Source organism: Triticum aestivum, chromosome 3B (assembly GCF_018294505.1).
Source record: "Triticum aestivum cultivar Chinese Spring chromosome 3B, IWGSC CS RefSeq v2.1, whole genome shotgun sequence".
Classification (NCBI taxonomy): domain Eukaryota; kingdom Viridiplantae; phylum Streptophyta; class Magnoliopsida; order Poales; family Poaceae; genus Triticum; species Triticum aestivum.
In genome coordinates, this window is record NC_057801.1 from 340,735,718 (window position 1) to 340,754,883 (window position 19,166).

The following is a 19,166-nucleotide window of genomic DNA, read 5'->3' on the forward strand; positions in this document are numbered from 1 at the left end:
AGATCTCTTTCACTTTGTCTCTCGGGCATGCACACATCTCTTCCCCCACTCTCCAGGTCTCCCGCCATCTCTCTTTCCCAAGCACACGCACTATGTAGAGTGTATCTTTCCCATACACACAAAAAGTTGCCCCCAAACGTCTATCTCCCTAGTTATGTGGTTCTCGCACACTCACCTCACGCACCACCCCCACTGCAAACAAGCACACTTTGTCTCCTTGTGCACCACTCTCCTCTTTCTATCTCTCCCACATGCGGACCCGCCCCAGCTCCTTCCCTGTATACATATATGTCATGACTCTTTCCATAGCTCCCTAATGTATCACTATTCTCAATCTCGCACATTGTTCTCTACACCATCTATTCTAAATCTCTCATGAAGTCCCTATCACACACACGATGACTCGCTTCCCTTGTGTCTCCGTACATAGGCTAATTTCAAACAACATCAACATTGTCTCCCTATCTATATGCCATTTATGGACACAAACGACCCCTCTCATCCCCTCTCTTCCCCCCTCTCTCTCTTTCTCCGTCGCTAGCTCTCTCTCTCTCTCTCACCCCTCTCCCACACACACTCGATGTCTCTTCCAAATAGTCTTCTCCCCTGCCCGCACCCATGCTATCCCACTACTACACATGTCACACCATTCCCCCTTCCCTTATACTAGGTTTACATCATTAGTGGTCTCTCTACTCCACATACACACACTCCCTCTCACACACAAACACGCGCACAAACACACACAGACACGCACAAACAACCATTTATCTGGATCCTCATCTCTCCCCATGTCCGCATGTGTATCTCACACACTCACTGTTTAATTATGTATATGTGTCTCCACGTTACACAACACAAGGCCCCATGTACATGTCTCTCTCTCTCTCCTCCACACAAATAGACACAAAGAATCTGCTATCATTGCCTTAGTCTCTAGACATATCACACATGCACACTGCACTGTCTCTGTCTCTCGCAAACACGCTCAACAAGGGTTTCCCCGTGAATAACGTACTGTCTATTCATCAATAGTCGATGAAGTACAGCGAACATGACACGTGAAAAAGAATAAATCTACAAATGCTTAGACCACCTAGTATGACTACTAGGACTAGAGCAAGCCAAAAAGCACGCCGCCGTCACACCCTCCTTATCGACGACGGGAATACCTTTGTTTTACACAGTTGAGTAGTCATTGTGCTAAGGCCCCACATGCTGAGTCGTTGAATAGAATGTAGATGCTAGTTTACGGAAACAAGTATCGATAATACATTTGTATCTCCATACTTATATTTCTTCTCTTATAAAAAACCGAGTTGGTGATGATGGTACGCGTGCCATCTTGCAATATAGACCGTCTGATCTATATCTTACGGATGGAAATTAAACTAAAAGATACCTGCACCCCTCTCCACATTTGCAGACAAGGCCTTCCCTCGTTAATCCTTATCTCCAACAACCTCATTGTTGAGCAATTAAGAAAGGAAGCCTCTGGAACAAACTGGCCCGGTGGCCGCTGCCGGCGTTGACAATCCCCATGCCTCCGCTCAGTCCAACCACCAATCACCACCACGCCCCACTCCTCTTCACCTTATCTCCTATTTCTTGAGATATCATTAGTTTGTACACATGGGATTACTCCCGCATGGGTCAATCACAACTAGTGTTTTATAAAAAATGCATCTTGATGTATCGTGCAATGCACGGATCTTGCTAGTACTCCTACAGAAGACTAAGTTGGTGATGATGGTGTGTCTGCCATCCGTCGTTTCTGACCATTAGATCTACATCTAACGACTTTGAGGTAAGTTGTTGCCTTTTCTCACCAACATCGCACTTGCCTACCAATTTGCAGAAAAACCCATAATTAGTATCTAAAACCAACCACATCCCTCCCTGACCTCACCAAAACAGCCAAAGGAATATATTCTAATTGAAACATAATATATCTCTAGTGATATATGTATATCAAAATTAGAGTGTTTTGTGTCAAGTTTGTGAATAAGTATTATTCTAATTATGATTCGTTGCCACACACATGAACATTGCTAGTATTTCCAACCATGCAACTTTTTTTCCCAGTATTCCATAGTTTCGAGTTTTCCATCAAGATATTAGTCACTCATGGTTGATATTTACTTTCAATCATGTACAGATATGCACTATGTAACTAGCCTTGCTTATTGGCTTCCAAAGCTTAACTTTCACTCCTACTTACAATATGTAGAGTATTTAACAAAAAACTATCACTTTCAACCAGCCCTAGGAAGAATCTATTATACAAAAAATAACAAAAACATACCCAAATTTTCTTAATCCACGCCAAAAACTACTACCTAGTATTCCATCCGTCCCACAATGTAAGACATTTCTGCAAGCTAGTTTAGCTTGCAACAACATTTTATATTATGGGACAGAGGGAGTACCAGTTAGGTCCGTTTAAACCAATTTATGACAGGGATGGCCCACACGTCCGTGCTGACGAGGCAACTTGAACCAACACATTTTGTTTGATCGTTGACACGAGGGACCCACATCTGACCTTCTATCCTGTTATTCCCCTTCAAATCATTATTTTTCCTGAATAGTACTTCAAACAGTACTGATGCGTGTTCGTCGGTGGTGCAAGTGATGAGCGAGTTGGCCACCGCTCCGCCGGATGGGCAGGACGCCGCGCTAGCCTCCGCATGGGTTGGCAGGTTGGCCGTTCGAATTCCCAGTTCTCCAATTTTTTTGCAACAAGTGCATGCACTTATTATCACGATGAAAAACCAATATCCCTTCTCATCCCAATTATCAGTCTGTGCTTGCAGAATTCTCTCGTTTATTGAGCACATATATTGTTTTTTCAGGTTGAGCAAGTTTCAACTGGGCTGTAGACTGCCCAGGCTTGGTTTTATTTTTAACAGGCCCAGCCCATGACGACAATGGGTCACAAAGATCCAGCAGGTATCTACTGGCCTCTAGCCTGCCAACTTTAGTTATATTTTATCCTACAACATCCGCAGGCTGTTTTTTTACTGAATCAAACACACAACCCAGTTCTATTTTCCTCTTGAAACGCATGTCCTACATCTGTTTTATAATCTCTGCCTATAGTTTTACTAGTTCATATACACGTATCATTATATTGAAAATACATAAAATTCCCATTTCATATTTACATCCTTATTTTTGTTGTTGTTTTCACTCCCAGCGCTGATTTTTTTACCACTGGTTTTCCCTTAAACCAACTCAATTGTCCCATGTCCTATTTGCTTACAAAAACAAAATGATTTTTTTGGCAAATCAATAAGTTCTTAAAAAATGTTTACCATTTCGCGATTACAACAGTTCAGACTCCACCAAAATATGCAAAATAAGGTTGAACTTTTTGATCGTGGTCCTGGGCAGAAAATGGGATGTAATAAATTACTTAAGAATTAGCAAATGGGCTGCAAATTATTAAAAAATAGCAAAAGGGCTCTATGTTGTCACACCCTGATTTTTATGGCACAACACTTAAGATGATAAATCATGATAAAATGTTGTTCGACAAAAACCTTTTGAGTGTTTTGGACCTTGCCTTGATTGGATTTTTGTTTGTTGTTTGCAAATGCTCTAAAAATCAAATAAATCCTCCAACTCCTATACTTCATCTCCTTGCTCCAAACTCTTGAACCAATATCATGCCATGTGTATAGTATATTATAGAATTTTTTTACAAAAATAATTTGGCCAAAATGTATTTTCTAAATTTAGTTTTCGAAAAACCCCTGAATTGAGGTTTGCACTGCAAGTATTTGATTTGGGGCATGAAAAATCTTTCAAAGAGTATTTTTGACTCCTAATAGGTATAGGACTACCAAAAACCACAAAAATATAATTTTAAATGTTATTTCCTATTTTATTTAAAGGCTTTTTCTTTAGGCTAGAAATGGCCTTTAATAGGTTAAACTTATTTTAACACTTTAAAAATATTTGGGAAAAAACTAGGCAAACTCAGTGTACATATACTGTCCATATATAAGAGTTTCAAACCATGGTCATGTTCAAAATATTGGTCAAATACCTCAAAAACCCTTTATGGATATTTCAAGATTTTGAAATTTTTACAAAGAAAATATTCTCGAAAAATTCCAAGAAAATTCTAGCATGTCACATATGCATGTTTGATGATCTTGCCAAGTATCATGTCACGGATAATAGTATAACCCCATGAAATGCCCTCAAAACCATTTCTGTCCATTTTGAAGTTTGAGAAACTTTACATTGCCAAACGTGTCCAAATGTTCTCAAACTTTTCGAACATGCTCAAATGGTCTAATTATTCATCTAGACCAAGTGGCACAAGTGGGAGAACAAGTTAACTTGATCAAAGTGCCCCAAAACCCTTCCTGTCCAGAACCAAATTTAAACAACTCTACATTGGCAACTTTCTCCTTTTGATCTCATCTTTTGTGGACATGTTCAGAACCTCAAATGATGACACTACACCACGTGGGGCATCATGGAGAATAGATTTGCATGTCTAAATATTGGAAATACCATTTTCTGTTAATTTCTAGGGTTTACAAAAGTTGCATTGGCAACTTTGCCCAAATGGACTCAATCTTGGTGGAACCACTTGTTTTCTCATGCCATTTGGCCCTGACAATCCTTATGACAAGAGGAGTTCATATTCTTGACCAAATCAACAACAAACACCTTCTGCCATTTTTCTAAAAACACCAATTTGACTACTTCCACTAATCTCCATGAGTTCTTCTTTTTACCACAACCCCTCCTAGTCCCCCTCTACCTCTGGTGTGCTTCTTTGCCCGAGAGGCAATGATGAAGGGGGGCAGGGATCCACTTTTCTTCTCTGGATAGCAGCATTTTCACTCTCTGTCCACCCCTCCTCTCCTCTACTGGCTTCCCACGGCGTCCAACGCCACTTTCCAATTGTTTACTTTCCCCCGCAGCCTCTAGACACAGGGTGCGGAAAAGCTGCGAATGCCGGCCATTTGCGTGCTCTGGAGCACCTGGTAGAGCACCCCACCGTTGCCGCCGCTCTCCCCCACCATCTCGAGCCTCACCCTCGCGCCAGTCGAGGTGCCTCAACGTCCACTACACGCCACCGTGTTGGCCCCCTCCTCTCTCCCTCTCTCTCACCTCCAGCAGCGCGTGCCCCGAGCCGCCCGAGCCCGCCAATGCGCGTGCAAGCTCGTGGCTCCACCAGGAGCTTGCCCCGCTCCCTCTGTCTCTTCCTGGCGCCCTGCTCAACTCCCACGAATGTCGTAGACAACTCCTCTCCCTCCCTTCTGGCTTCCCGAGTTGTTGCCGCGGCCACCCGTGCGCCACGTCCACGGTGAGCCGTGGCCTCACCATATAAGGCCGCCCCTGACCTCCCTCTTGATCCCCTTTCCTCTCTCTCTCTCCCTCTCTCTCTCTCTCTCTCTCTCTCCCGTGCATTGCCTGGACCAATCCGCACCTCCTCCCGTGCCTTCCAACCTCGTCCATGGCTGGAGACGAGTCGCTGACCATCGCCTAAATTCTCATCGTCCGAGCCCCCTCCTATCCACCTATCGGTTGCTTTGCATCCCCACCACCATCATGGAGATTTCCCGCGGTCCGCTTCATCGTTCCTGTGCCTGCCTCCCCGCGCACAAACCTCACCGTCGCCTCAGTCGGCCGCGGGCGATGCACCGCTCACATCCGACCACCCCTGCTTCCGTTGGGTACCTAGCCAGATGCGCCACTCGCTCCTAAGCACGTAGGTGGGTGGAGCGTCACCGGAGATGCCCTATAGCACCGGCAGCCGGCGCTGAACACCTCCTCTGTCTCCGGTCGCGTGCCTGCGCGGGAGGTGGAGGACGAACCTGCCAGTGGGCCCCGCGTGTCGGCCGACCAGCGGGTCTTAGCCACTGACAGGGGGGCCCCGCCTCGTTTAAGTGGAGACGGGCTCTGCCCGCTGCCGCCCGCGCGTAGCTGAGCAGCTGGGCCGGCCCACTGCTATCTCCCGCCCTGTGCACAGGATAAGGGTAAAACCCTTTCTCTTTTTCTTTTTCTTTCTCTGTAAACTTATAAAATCCACAAATAATTCAAATAGTGTCCAAATTTGATGAATCAAATTTCTACTGACTCCATAAATCAAGTTCTATTTAATGGGCCACAGTGGACATTTTTGTTGTTCTTGGTTTTCACTGGATCCTTTAAAAAGTTCATTTATCCACATAAGTCCACTTAAAAATCCATATTATATTCATTTCAACTCCAAATCCAGTGAAACCAATTTCTAAATGTTTCTAAAATCATGCCTGATTTAATGGGTACTTCTACTCATTTGCATAGAAAGGCATTCTGTAGACAACTTCTAGATCCATTAAATCCCTTGTTCCCATCATATTGAAATGTTCAGAGATAACCACTGATCCAAGTCCAATGAAACCACTTTGGTTATTTTACATATGACCAGAGGAGTCCTAGAAAAGTCAACTTCATATTTTTAGAGCACTTTATTTTTGCCTTGTTGTGTTGCTTAGTGTGATTGTTTCCCGCGTTAGTTGAGGAAGTTGACGAAGTACTTGGAGAAGGACCATCAGATTTCAAGACTCTGATGAACCAGGTAAGCAGCCCTTTGACCATGATTCACCTCTCTTGTTCATCGATAAATTTTCCGTATGCATAGACGTTGTTGATTATGAGCTTGATACAACTGTTGCACTACTCCATGTCCATTGGCACTTGCATGTTCATATCTCTACCATGTGCTAGAGATGAAATGAGAAATACCTGATATTGATGCATGATGTTGCATATGTGCCATTATCATCCCTTGGTTACATTCCTTTGAAAATCCCATCGGGTGCCCCTAATGCCCGTGGGTAATGTTGAACCAGGTCACCACTTGATGAAGAAGTGGTTCACCGAAGCAAGTGAATATGTGTTGTTTACGGAGACGGATTAGATTTAAGATTTGTTGACCGTCCCAACCCTACATGCGCAACCACTCTACCCTTATATGGGAAAGGGCATTATTGATTACCTAGGCCGATACTAGCATGGTGCCCACATTACTAGTGACGAGGGTGACATGAGGTCACTCTCGGGATGGGGTCGTGCTTGGATAGGCGGCCATGTTTGTTCTCACAGGGCACCGGACACACCGTTGGTCCCTGTGTGTATGTGTGATAATGAAAAGGGCACAGTCCCAAGATCTTAATGCTTATACACAAGGGTCGTGTACAAACGAGTGGACCCTATGTTAGTGTTGCCTAGGGAAAGATAGTGATCGGGTGCTTCCCCCGAGTACTTGAGGTACTGCTGGATCGTGGATGACATGAAAGCTTCCCGGATCTTGTGGGTAAAGTGTGCAACCTCTGCAGAGTGTAAAACTATTTGAATAGCTGTGTGCACGGTCAAGGACAGTTGGGTGGTGCTGCTTAGACTATGTCCATATGTTTCTGAAAGACAACACGGTTTGGTGATATTATTGATGTGATTCATGAGGAAGTCACGATGAGGTTGAGCATGAGTTGTTCATAACTCTTTCTCGAGGCTGATGTCTGTAACCTCCTGGTACTTGCTGCAGACGCATTCATGCCCTTGGTAAATGTTGATCATACCTAGATGAGAAAAACTAGATTTCCACAAAAATGCCAATTAAGCAGTAGAGCTTTGCATAATTATTTTGTTATCACTCTTGGGTTGCTTGAGAGTACATTGAAATTACTCATTGGCTTGCCACTGGTTATTTTATTGGCCAGGCATGAAAGACAAGATATTATGAAGAGTACCTTGGTGACGAACATGCGAGCTAGGACGCTTGCCGGTCAGAATGCCTGTAGGGTTAAGGTAGATGGCATGGGTCAAAGTTATTGACGAAGATTTCCGTTGCGATGTTATACTCAGGACTTGACCATAATGGTCATAATTTATGTAAGATGGTATGTACGGATGTAAGACTCTTGTTATTTAGCTTCTGTGTGTTCAGTGAGCATTGATCTCTGGGATCACTGTTCACGTGCATTCGGTGATCATGACTTATGAGTCGGGGTCCCCACACTTGTAGGCCTACTAAGTTCATGCGTACACAAGGTTTCTCAAAAAAGAATCTTAGTCAACAATCCACTCTACCAGAGTCAGACCGTTGGATGTCAATCTAGCGGCAATCGTGCTTCTTCACTCTGTGATCTTCCTGCCCCAGCCGCCCAAACCAACCCCGTCGAAACCGCCTGCTCCCGCCTCCCATGGCCGGCTGTGCTACCGGGCAGGCCTCACGGCACCATCATCCTTGCATCCCTGGCCTGTCTATCCCTCTACTCACCCACACCTCCTGTTATTTTCTGGCGACGGCAGCCGAACCAGTCAACCCTCATACTCTCCACCGCGTGGGCAACCACTGTCGTGTCTTCCCCGGCTCCGTGTCATTCCCTTCGTAGGCCTCGCCGTTGTCCATCGCCCTGGTGCTCTCGGTGCAGCGTGGTCAATGAACACCATCAATCGGAAGTGGACTATACGTGGAGAGGCTGACAGCTCGGTCCACGGCCGCACACAAGGAAATGCGTCCTTATTACGCGTAAAATAATGATTCCTCCACCTGACATCTGGGAACCACCGGAAGGGCCTCTGTATTTCGCAAAAAAACGTTCCCTCCGCTGACAAGTCAGACCCACCAACTATATCTTCGCACTCAAGGAAGTGCCTCCTTATTGCGCACAAAAAAGTGAATACCCCCTGCCAGCTGGGACACACCATATTGGGAGGCTGACTTGTGGGCCTACTAAGTTGACGGAAACGGAGAGCTTTGTCAACTTAGTCAATATATGAACGATTCTAGCTCCAGTGACCGTACAATGTCCATCCAACGGCCATAGTGCTTCTTCAACCTTTGGTCTTCTTGCTCCAGCCGCCCAAACCAGCGCTGGTCGTGCCGCGTGCTCCTGCCTCCCATAGCCGGTTGTGATGCCGCGGAGGCCTCACTGCCCCTTACTACTCCCATCGCTGGCCAGGCCATCCCTCTACTCACCCACACCCCATGTTATTCTGCAGCGACGGCAGCCTCACACCACAGCCGAACCAGTGAACCCTCGTACTCCTCTCCGCTTGGGCATCCATTGTCGCGTCTTCCCCGGCTTCGCGTCATCCCCTTCCTAGGCCTCGCTGTCGTCCACCGCCTTGGTGCTCTCGATGCGGCATGGTCAATGTGGTCAACGACCGACTTCCATTGGAGAGTACTGTACGTGTAGAGGCTGATAGCTGGATCCACAGCAGTCGCAAGGAAGTGCCTCCTTATTACGCACAAAATAATTATTCCTCCACCTGACAGCAGGGACCCACTGGATGGGCCATCGTATTTCGCAAAAAAAATGTTTCCCCCTGACAGCTGGGACCCACCAGCTACATCTTCGCACGCAAGGAAGTGCGTCCGCGCAAAAAAACGATTCGCCCCCCTGACTGCTGGGACCCACCAGCTACAGCTTCGCACGCAAGGAAGTGCCTGATAGCCGGGACCCACCTGGTCAAAGCATACGTAGCATTGTCATTCTGGTCACGAACGTGTATGTACATACTGGTCGATGTAGAGGCGCGCATGTGTCATAGTAGAGGCGCACACGTGTCGTAGTAGAGGCGCGCACGTGTCGTCGTAGAGGCGCGCATGTAGCATATACACATACGTACAACGGCCAGGGTGCAAGAAAGTAAATACGGCTACGTACATACATATGGGCGGGGTCTCGAATGCCTACTCGCGCATACGTACGACCATGGCTCATGTACATGGCTGGGTCGAAATGGAGAAACTGCATCGTCGTCGTGTTCATGGGGAGGCAATGGAATGCGTCGTGTTCAAAGAGAGGCAACGGAATGCGTGGGAGCCAACCAGCTTGGACGGAATAGCCGATGGAAATGAGGCCTGGCGTACCGTAGAATGAAAGAAACGGCCTTGTGCTTGACCGGCCATGTTTGAAACGGGATCATGTTCCTCGGGAGGGGTCTGGTGTACCGCAAAACAAAGGAAACAGACTTATGTTGGACCTCCAACAGTCGAAACAGGGTCCTGTTGATCGGGAGGGGTGTGGCGTACCGCAAAACAGAGGAAACGGACTTGTGTTGGAGCGCTACGGTCAAAACGGTGTCCTGTTCATCGGTAGGGGTGTGGCGTACCGCAAAACGGGACTCCACGGGATATTTTTCATCTCCACCGTCGACCTCCTCCAGCCTCCATAGGCTACTGTTCATCCAGCGTCGACCTCCTCCAGCCTCCACCTGCGACTATTCATCCATCGGGCTCCTGTTCATCCAGCCTCCACCGCGCGCTACTCCACTAGCTACTGTTCAACCAGCCCTCTCAACGGGCTCCTGTTCAACCACCCCTCCACGGGCTACTGTTCATCCACCCGTCCACCTTCTACTATTCATCCAGCCCTCCACGGGGTCGTCCTATTTATCCAGCCCTCCACGGGGTCCTGTTCATCCGGCCCCAACTGGCTCGATCGATTGGGGTCCTGCTCATCCAGAGGCAATACCACGGGGTCCTGATCATCCACCCCCACTCGGAACTGTTCATCCAAACCCCCCCAGCAACGCTCACTGTTCATCCAAAGGCAGCATCAATCGGCTTCAGTTAGCAGCAGTAGCGAAGGAATCGCTCGATCGGTTTCAGTTAACATCCATCGATCGATCGCTCGGGTTCAGTAACGCGTAGCCTGCAGTGCAATCGCTTGGGTTTAGTAGGTGAAGGCTTGTCAGGCCCCTGACTCAATGCCACATTGATCTAGCATGTAACACCTCATATCACTTTGCGGCCTCACGCACGGTATTCCCACGGGTGTCGCCTTACCTTTGCCCGGGACCATTTGCGACTTTTGGCACACGTATATGATAGTATCGCTAGCATCCATATGATAAGGAGCCCGGGCTAACATGGCTAGTCGTAAACCCAAAGTGGCACAAACTTATAGGGACAAGCATCCATGACCCAGCATCAAACGTGTCGGTCGTCAGCGAGTGAATCCAGGCTGTAGCACTAGGCTAGCAGGACTCCGGTGAACCGGGCTGTAGCGGGCTAACAGGACTCCGGTATTCATCGCGTGACATTTCCCCGAGGGGACAGACACAGGAACGAAGAAGGACACATGCCGGCCATCCTAAGTGTTTCGGAGCAGTAGCAAGCTACCATGGCTCAGTGGAAACACTAGGAGACATTTCCCGGTAAGAGAGGCTACTAAGGATAAACAACTAGATAGTCAGATCCCACACCTACCAAGCATTTCAATAACATACACACAATATGCTCGATATGTGCAAATACAACATGGCATCACAACATGACTCTACAACTCAAGTATTTTATTCAATAGGCTCCAAGGAACGAGATATTAAAAACATGGGTCTCACGACCCAACATTCAGAGCATACAAGTCAAAGCACAAGCGAAAGCTTAAAATGTCTGAGTACAGATATCTACAAATGAAAAAGGCTGAGAAGCCTGACTATCTACCAGATCCTGCCGAGGGCACAAGATCGTAGCTGAGGTAACAAGCTAAACATCGAAGTCCATGCGGAACTATTAGTGAGACTGAAGTCTCTCTGCAAAAACATAAAATAGGCAAACGTGAGTACAAATGTACCCAGCAAGACTTACATCAGAACTAACTACATATGCATCATTATCAACAAAGGGGATGGTGGGGTTTGACTGCAGCAAGCCAACTTTGACTCGGTGGCTATCCTGAACTACTACTTCAAGTAACTCTTTTGAGGTGGCGCACACGAGTCCACATATTCACCAACCAATACACCACTATGGATCCGCTCCCGTCTCCCTACTAGAATGCCATCCATAGCACTCACGCTTATCTTGCGCATTTTAAAGTATCCACTTTCACTTGTCTATGAACTGTTATAGGCAACCCAGAAGTCCTTTACCACGGACACGGCTATTCGAATAGATGATGTTAACCCTGCAAGGGTGTACTTCTTCACACACGCTCTCACCACTTACTGTCGTTTACACGACATGTACTCGGCAACCTTCAAGCGGAAGCCTAACGAGGGTGTCGGCCACGACCTACCTAAACACTCAAGTCTCTAGTCCAGTTTTATCGCCTATTCAGGTTCCATCCGTAGGGAGTCCGGCCGAGGTTTCCACATACGGCCCCGAACGATGTGTACAGGGTTCCGTGACACCAAACGGGCGCCTGGTATCCCCGGCCACGTGCCTACCGCATCATAGCCCACCCCTCCGGTCAGCGCTGCGCACGGCATCCAGCATACTACAAACACCAGAAACTACTTGCAACTCCTGGACAGAGGACAACGGTGATTAAGAAGCCGAGAGGGTCCATTGGTTTCGGGCCCAATGCGTGGTAGTATCTGTTTCGCGGATCACAAACACAGAACTCAGTTCCTGAGGACGGCTTCAATGAGACAACCCACCATGTACTCCTACATGGCCTCTCACCGCTACCTTTACCAAATCATGTTCACACACTTAACTCACACACAGATGGACATGTTCACACACCTCTGACTCATCCCCGATGAATCAGACCTGACTCAACTCTAAGCAATAGCAGGCATGACAAACAAGCATGAATGAGTAGGCACAACAGGGCTCAAACAACTCCTACTCATGCTAGTGGGTTTCATCTATTTACTGTGGCAATGACAGGTCATGCAAAGGATAAAGGGGTTCAGCTACCGCAGCAAGTAACAGATGAATCGTTGTTGTCCTAATGCGGTAAAAGGGAGCAGGAGCGAGAGATTAGGATTGTATCGAAATGAACAAGGGGGTTTTGCTTGCCTGACGGAGTGGTAGTGGGATACTGCCTTTCAGTTGGATACTCATGAATATCCTCAGAGGCAGAACCTACCTCGAAGAACACATCGAAACACAATCACCACATGGCAATATGCAACAATATGATGCATGCAATGACATGGAAAAAATGAGTGTGTTTGCCTAATGCAACTACAACCAGATGGATTTGGGTCATATTGAACCAAAGGTTCAACCCCAAATTCAAATTATGAAATCAAATTGTGTATGACAGGTGGGACCGGTCAACGTTAGCTTGACTAAAGTCAAAGCTGACACGTGGGGTCCACCCAGATTAGTACTAATCTTAACAAAAAATTAGACTAACCTAATTATCCTCGAGGACCCACATGTCAATGACACAAGTAATAACTAAACATAATTAGCACCTAAACTAATGGTGCCACGTCAGCCACCGGCGTTTAGCTGTCGGCGACCAAATCCACGGCGAAGGGAGTCGAGATTTCACTGCAGGGCCCTATTTGGCGCGCGGGGAGCATCTACGTGAAGCTGGGGGGCTTCCGCGTCGAGTGGTGGTGGTGTTTGGGCTCGGGGTGGTCGGAAAAGACGCCGGCGATGACATTGGCGGCTGCCGGAGCTCGAGCGAGCTCGGGGTCGTCGCTAGGAGGCACGGAAGGAGGTGCGAAGCGGTGCTGCGGGCTCCTGGGGACACGGCGAGTGTGGTGAAGCGCTCGGTTGCGAGCTTGCACGGCTGTGGCCACGGCTACGCCATGGCCGGTGGCGAGATGCTCTCGGGCTCAAAGAGGGCGGCAACTACATGGCACAAACGAGCAAGGGGGAAGAGGGGGTCGAAGGAGAAGCTCACGGGGAGTGCAATGGTGGTCTCGGGAAGTTCGGGGAGGCAACGGAGTGGGTGCACGGTCGCCGGCGATATCGGCGGACCGAGGTTGAAGAAGACGGCGATAGCGGTGTTCTAGGGCTTCCAGCGTCGCTTGGTTCGGTGCAGAGGACAAGGACGTCGAGGCGGAGCTCTCGGGCGCGTCGGTGAGGCGTGGGGTGGCCGGTGGCCACGGGAACGGTGAGCGGCGCGACGGCGGTTTTGGGTGGCAGCGCGTGGGAGAGACAGAGGAGGGGAGAAGCACGGGGAGAGGTCGAGGGGATTCCAGGGGGGTGCGTGGCGTCTCCTGAAGAAGCCAGGGGAAGCGGCAAGCAGGAGGTGGCCGGGCGTGCGCCGGCGTGCGTCGGCCACGCGCCTGTGCCTACTGGCGCGAGGAGGAAGGCGACAGGGGGGGGGGGCAGCGGGCTGGGCCGCACAGCGCTGGACCAGCATGGGGGAGCTGGGCCAGTTGGTGGGCTCCAGGTAAGTTGCAGAGGTATTCTCTCTGTAACTTTTGGGCTTTATTAAAATTACTAGATCAAACCCAAAAAATCATGGAACTGATCAATGCCACTATTTGGAATATAACCAACAACAAACATTTTAGTTTATGATTATTTGAGCATTTAAACTATTTATTAGCATTTAAATGCCCAAATGCAAATACTTTATGATTTAATCCAGAGCCCAAATATGACATGGAAAAAGGTGCAACACCTCTGGTTAATGTTTCCAGCATTTTCTAGAAATGATGAACATTTTTGAATGCCATTTGGATTCACTGAGAATATTTTAGTTGAACCTAGTGGATTCCTTTGATGCTAGGGTTTAGGCAATCTCCATTTCAGGTTTAACTCAAATTTAAACATGATGCAACACCAGATGCTAGCACTAGGCATTAATAGAACTAGGGATGTGACAACTCACCCCCACTAAACAAGAATCTCGTCCCGAGATTCAAGCGTAGGGTAAGATGAAAGGGGAGCGCAAACTAACACAATCTTCATGATCCAAATGTCCTTCTCGAGGATGCTGATTCAGTGCTCCAATTGATCTTGACGTCTTTGCTTTTGAGATCTTCATCCAACACGAGGACAGAGACACTCTACAAGGATGGATCATCTTAATAATCACAAGATCAACTCACGAAATGAGATGTAGAACATCTCTTGAGCTGAGAGGCAAAACACACATCATGAAGGACGGAAGAAACAATTGATGAGGGTTTCAAAGTAGCGAGGAAAATAGTTGCCATGATACCACAACGAGACACCTTAGGGATGGTGACTCGTAGATATATCCGCCTTAAGTGGCAAAAAGAATTACCTTTGATACTCTCTCTATACCAGCCTAAGGAGATTCTGAAACGTTCGTTTGAAAGGGTTCGTTAGAATGGCATACCCAGTCTAGAATGGATGATGTGGATTACCTTGTTGAAGACAACATAAGGGATGATTTTTCTTATCATCGGGTATGAATGGAGCCCATGGTAGGACCACTTTGAGGATGATCCTGATCAGTAATTACTGAGAAGGGTAGTCCATAGAAGGATGGCACAATGGCAGTGCAATCTAGGAACAAGGTGCAAATGCTGAGAATGATTCTAGTAACTGGGGAGAGGCTCAACAGTAGAGAGTGAGTCCACTGTTGAAAATATATAGCATAATCGAGGAGACTGGGAGCAATCCCAGTTGGTAACTATGATAACACCTAGTGCTTGTGCGTGCTCTCAAGAACTTGAGCATTTCCATAATCATCAAGGTTTTACCAATATCCGTGTCTAGGGTGCTGGCAACACAACATACTACCATGATGAATGGCGATGGACAATGCAGATGCAAAGGAAGATAACACTTTCTCAGATTTTACCTTAGCGAGACCAAGGGGACAAAATCTGGATGATCGACCGAGAGACATTTAGCACTCTGCTTCTAATGTTCTCCTTGATGTGCTAGTGCAATCCATTAATTAAAATGGTTTGGTACCCAGAACATCAAGTAAAAGGCCGGACTTCGGGAGCACAAGAATCCATAAGGAATAACTACATAAGTAAATCATGCGAAATCCTTATGGGGAGGTGGCCAACTTCCTCAATCAAGATACTACAATATTAGGTCTTTTGGGTGGGTGGTGTTGGCCACAACAACAACTTTACCGGTTACGGTGAGACCAATATTACAGTTCTTGGGAAGCATTCCAACCATCATATCTGCCTGAGATTCAGATTTGGTTGGTGTCAGGATATTCCAGACTCATCAAGTCTAGAAAGAAAAATGAAAGTTTGCAACACAAATCGACGAGATGACGTTGCGAGATTCTCGGGAAATGAACTATGATAGCAAGCTCCAAAACATGATCTGGTTCTGCTACAACATGTGAACACATTGTCCGAGACAAGCATGACCACACAATAGTCTTATAATAGAACACTACCGAGTTCAGGAGGGGAACCATCATCAAGGATATCGAAGTCCTTGCATAAGTCTTGCTCTTAAGAAGGAACTTCTTCTCCTTGAACAAATCAATCAGTGGCTTGGTATGCTACGGAATACATATGGAGTGGAGGTAATTAATCTACCAAACCATAGTATACTTTGCACATGTGTGACTAACTTGGGATGATTCCAAGGAAGCAACATTGACTTTATCGAATTCACGGCGGCAACTTACATTAAATGCACGTGAATCTGAGGAAGTCACTTCTTACATCCAAACATATGCTTCATGAACGGGACATGAAGATAATGCTTATAGAAGTTTCCAACACTAGCTGGATGTTCAACAAAATCATGGAGGAGATAAGGATGTTGTCGATGGGCTCAACAACAATTCATCCAGATTCCCATGGAGATGGAATTCCATAACTATGTGAACAAGGTGATAGTATTGGTCAGACCCAAAAGACATAATGGTTTATGCTCGAGGAAAATCCACGAGTAAGACAACATTATGAACATCGTTGGTTCTGATTTGATTTGAGAATAGCCCACACTCAAATCAAAGTTTTGGTAACACAATAGCTCCAACCATTGGTCTCGAGGATCAATTGATGAAGATATCATCTTTCTTCAACACACACACAAGATATCCCTTAACATGAACTAAGTCAGGCAGCTTTTATCTCCCAACTCTCCAAGTTGTTGTTCAGCTTACCCAACTAGCTCAGGGATACTCGACATAGATCCTTGGAGAAGGGGTGGTTACAAGAAACCAACTTGATCACGAATTCAACATAGCGGTCAGGTGACGACCTAGTGATACTTCCGAGAAGATATTCAGAAAATCACGAAACCACCGGTATGTTACTAAGCTTGAGAACAATCTTGCTTTTCAGGGCAAGACGATATGATCAACAGAGCGAGGGATTGACACAATCCTAACTCATTGATCGGAGGGTGCACCAGAAATAAGGACTAGGTAGCACGATCAATCTTAGAATGATGATTCCATAACCAACACACTAAGAATGAGATTTCCGTCCATTAACCACTAAGCAACATGGTTGCTAGGAGTATTGATTTCACACATCATGATCCACTTGTCGGCGTTCCGGTTACAATAACACGGGGACCAAGAAATGAATAGTGATGGTGAGAAGTATCACTGTGTCAAGAATTCACAAGAGCTAGCGCAATTCTCATGACAGTCTCAATATAAAGATGGTAATACCGCAAGGTAGAGCAGGACAAAAGCTGGATTAGCAATTTGATCTTCGGAGCACAACTACTTTGAACCAATCCTGGAAATGGACAAGGTACTGGAGTTTGTTTCTCCTAGTCATTCCGGAATAGAATGGCTTGACGGATCACTAGAGTAATAGGCATCGATGAACGAATGCATGCATACTCTTGACTAGCAGTTGATAGACGAAGGTCAGAAAACAACTAAAGAGGGACAACTCAAAGGAACATATATCTTTCTGAGTTGTGGATGCATAGATTGGTATGTCGAGCGAGTTCAACATAGTTCTTCCGGACAACCCATGCAGAAAAGGTAGAACTGGCAGAGTCACGATATAAAATGGGGAACTCTTCGAGAGCACTCTTGTTATGATCTCTTGGTTCAAAAGAACTTCTGCCAAGAATGGTTCATGGTATTTGGAAGAATGATATACCACGGACCTTGAGGACCAACACAAAGGTTACTAATACCTAAGGGAGCTAGCAAACACTATCAACATGAAACAAGTAGTGTGAATCTCGGGTTCAGAAACCCAGAAGTAGAATACCTACTACTAAGTGGCATCACGGGATGCTTTCGAGAATAAAGGCCAGAATCATCACACTGGGACACAAATCATGTCTAGATTACTAGATGATCCCCTAAGACACCTAGGGTCATAATAAGAACTCCAACATATATGTCGAGGCAATAGAATACCTCAACTCAGCAATTAGTGTGATTAACCTGGCCCAAAGGAACATCAAAACCAGAGGAAAAGGATTTGCAGGTGTATCAGATTGTTTAGAAACCTGGGATGACTCGGACAGCATAACGACTGTAAATGCTCAAAAAGTTTGGAGACATACTACAAAATGGTGGCATAGCCACTCAAAAGCACAATATCAAGGTTTCGAGATCAACAGTTAACATACGGAAGTAATAGGAACTGAAACGAGGCTTAAGTCCAACAATCTTACAAGTCTACAGATTAGTAACACGTGATCCTGAAAGAAAGAGGAGATAGCCTAGTTCCTTAACCCCGTAGGAAAGATATCAGATCAGAAGGTCATAAGGTAAAGGAGTAAAAAGATCCTTATGTTCCCATCCCACAATCAATTCCCCTACATATAACTAAAGCATTTCTAGACTCAACTTCGACCAATTTGGCTTGGTAATCCTACAAGCAGTCAAGCTCTGATACCAAAGCTATCAGGACCCCGACTCAATGCCACATCGATCTAGCATGTAACACCTCATATCACTTTGCAGCCTCACGCACGGTATTCCCACGGGTGTCGCCTTACCTTTGCCCGGGACCGTTTGCGCCTTTTGGCACACGTATAAGATAGTGTCGCTAGCATCCATATGATAAGGAGCCCGGGCTGACATGGCTAGTCATAAACCCAAAGTGGCACAAACTTACAGGGACAGGCATCCATGACCCAGCATCGAACGTGTCGGTCATCAGCGAGTGAATCCAGGCTGTGGCACTGGGCTAGCAGGACTCCGGTGAACCGGGCTGTAGCGGGTAACAGGACTCCAGTATTCATCGCGTGACATTTCCCCGAGGGGACAGACACAGGAACGAAGAAGGACACATGCCGGCCATCCTAAGTGTTTCGGAGCAGTAGCAAGCTACCATGGCTCAGTGGAAACACTAGGAGACACTTCTCGCTAAGAGAGGCTACTAAGGATAAACAACTAGATAGTCAGATCCCACACCTACCAAGCATTTCAATAACATACACACAATATGCTCGATATGTGCAAATACAACATGGCATTACAACATGACTCTACAACACAAGTATTTTATTCAATAGGCTCCAAGGAGCGAGATATTACAAACATGGGTCTCACGACCCAACATTCAAAGCA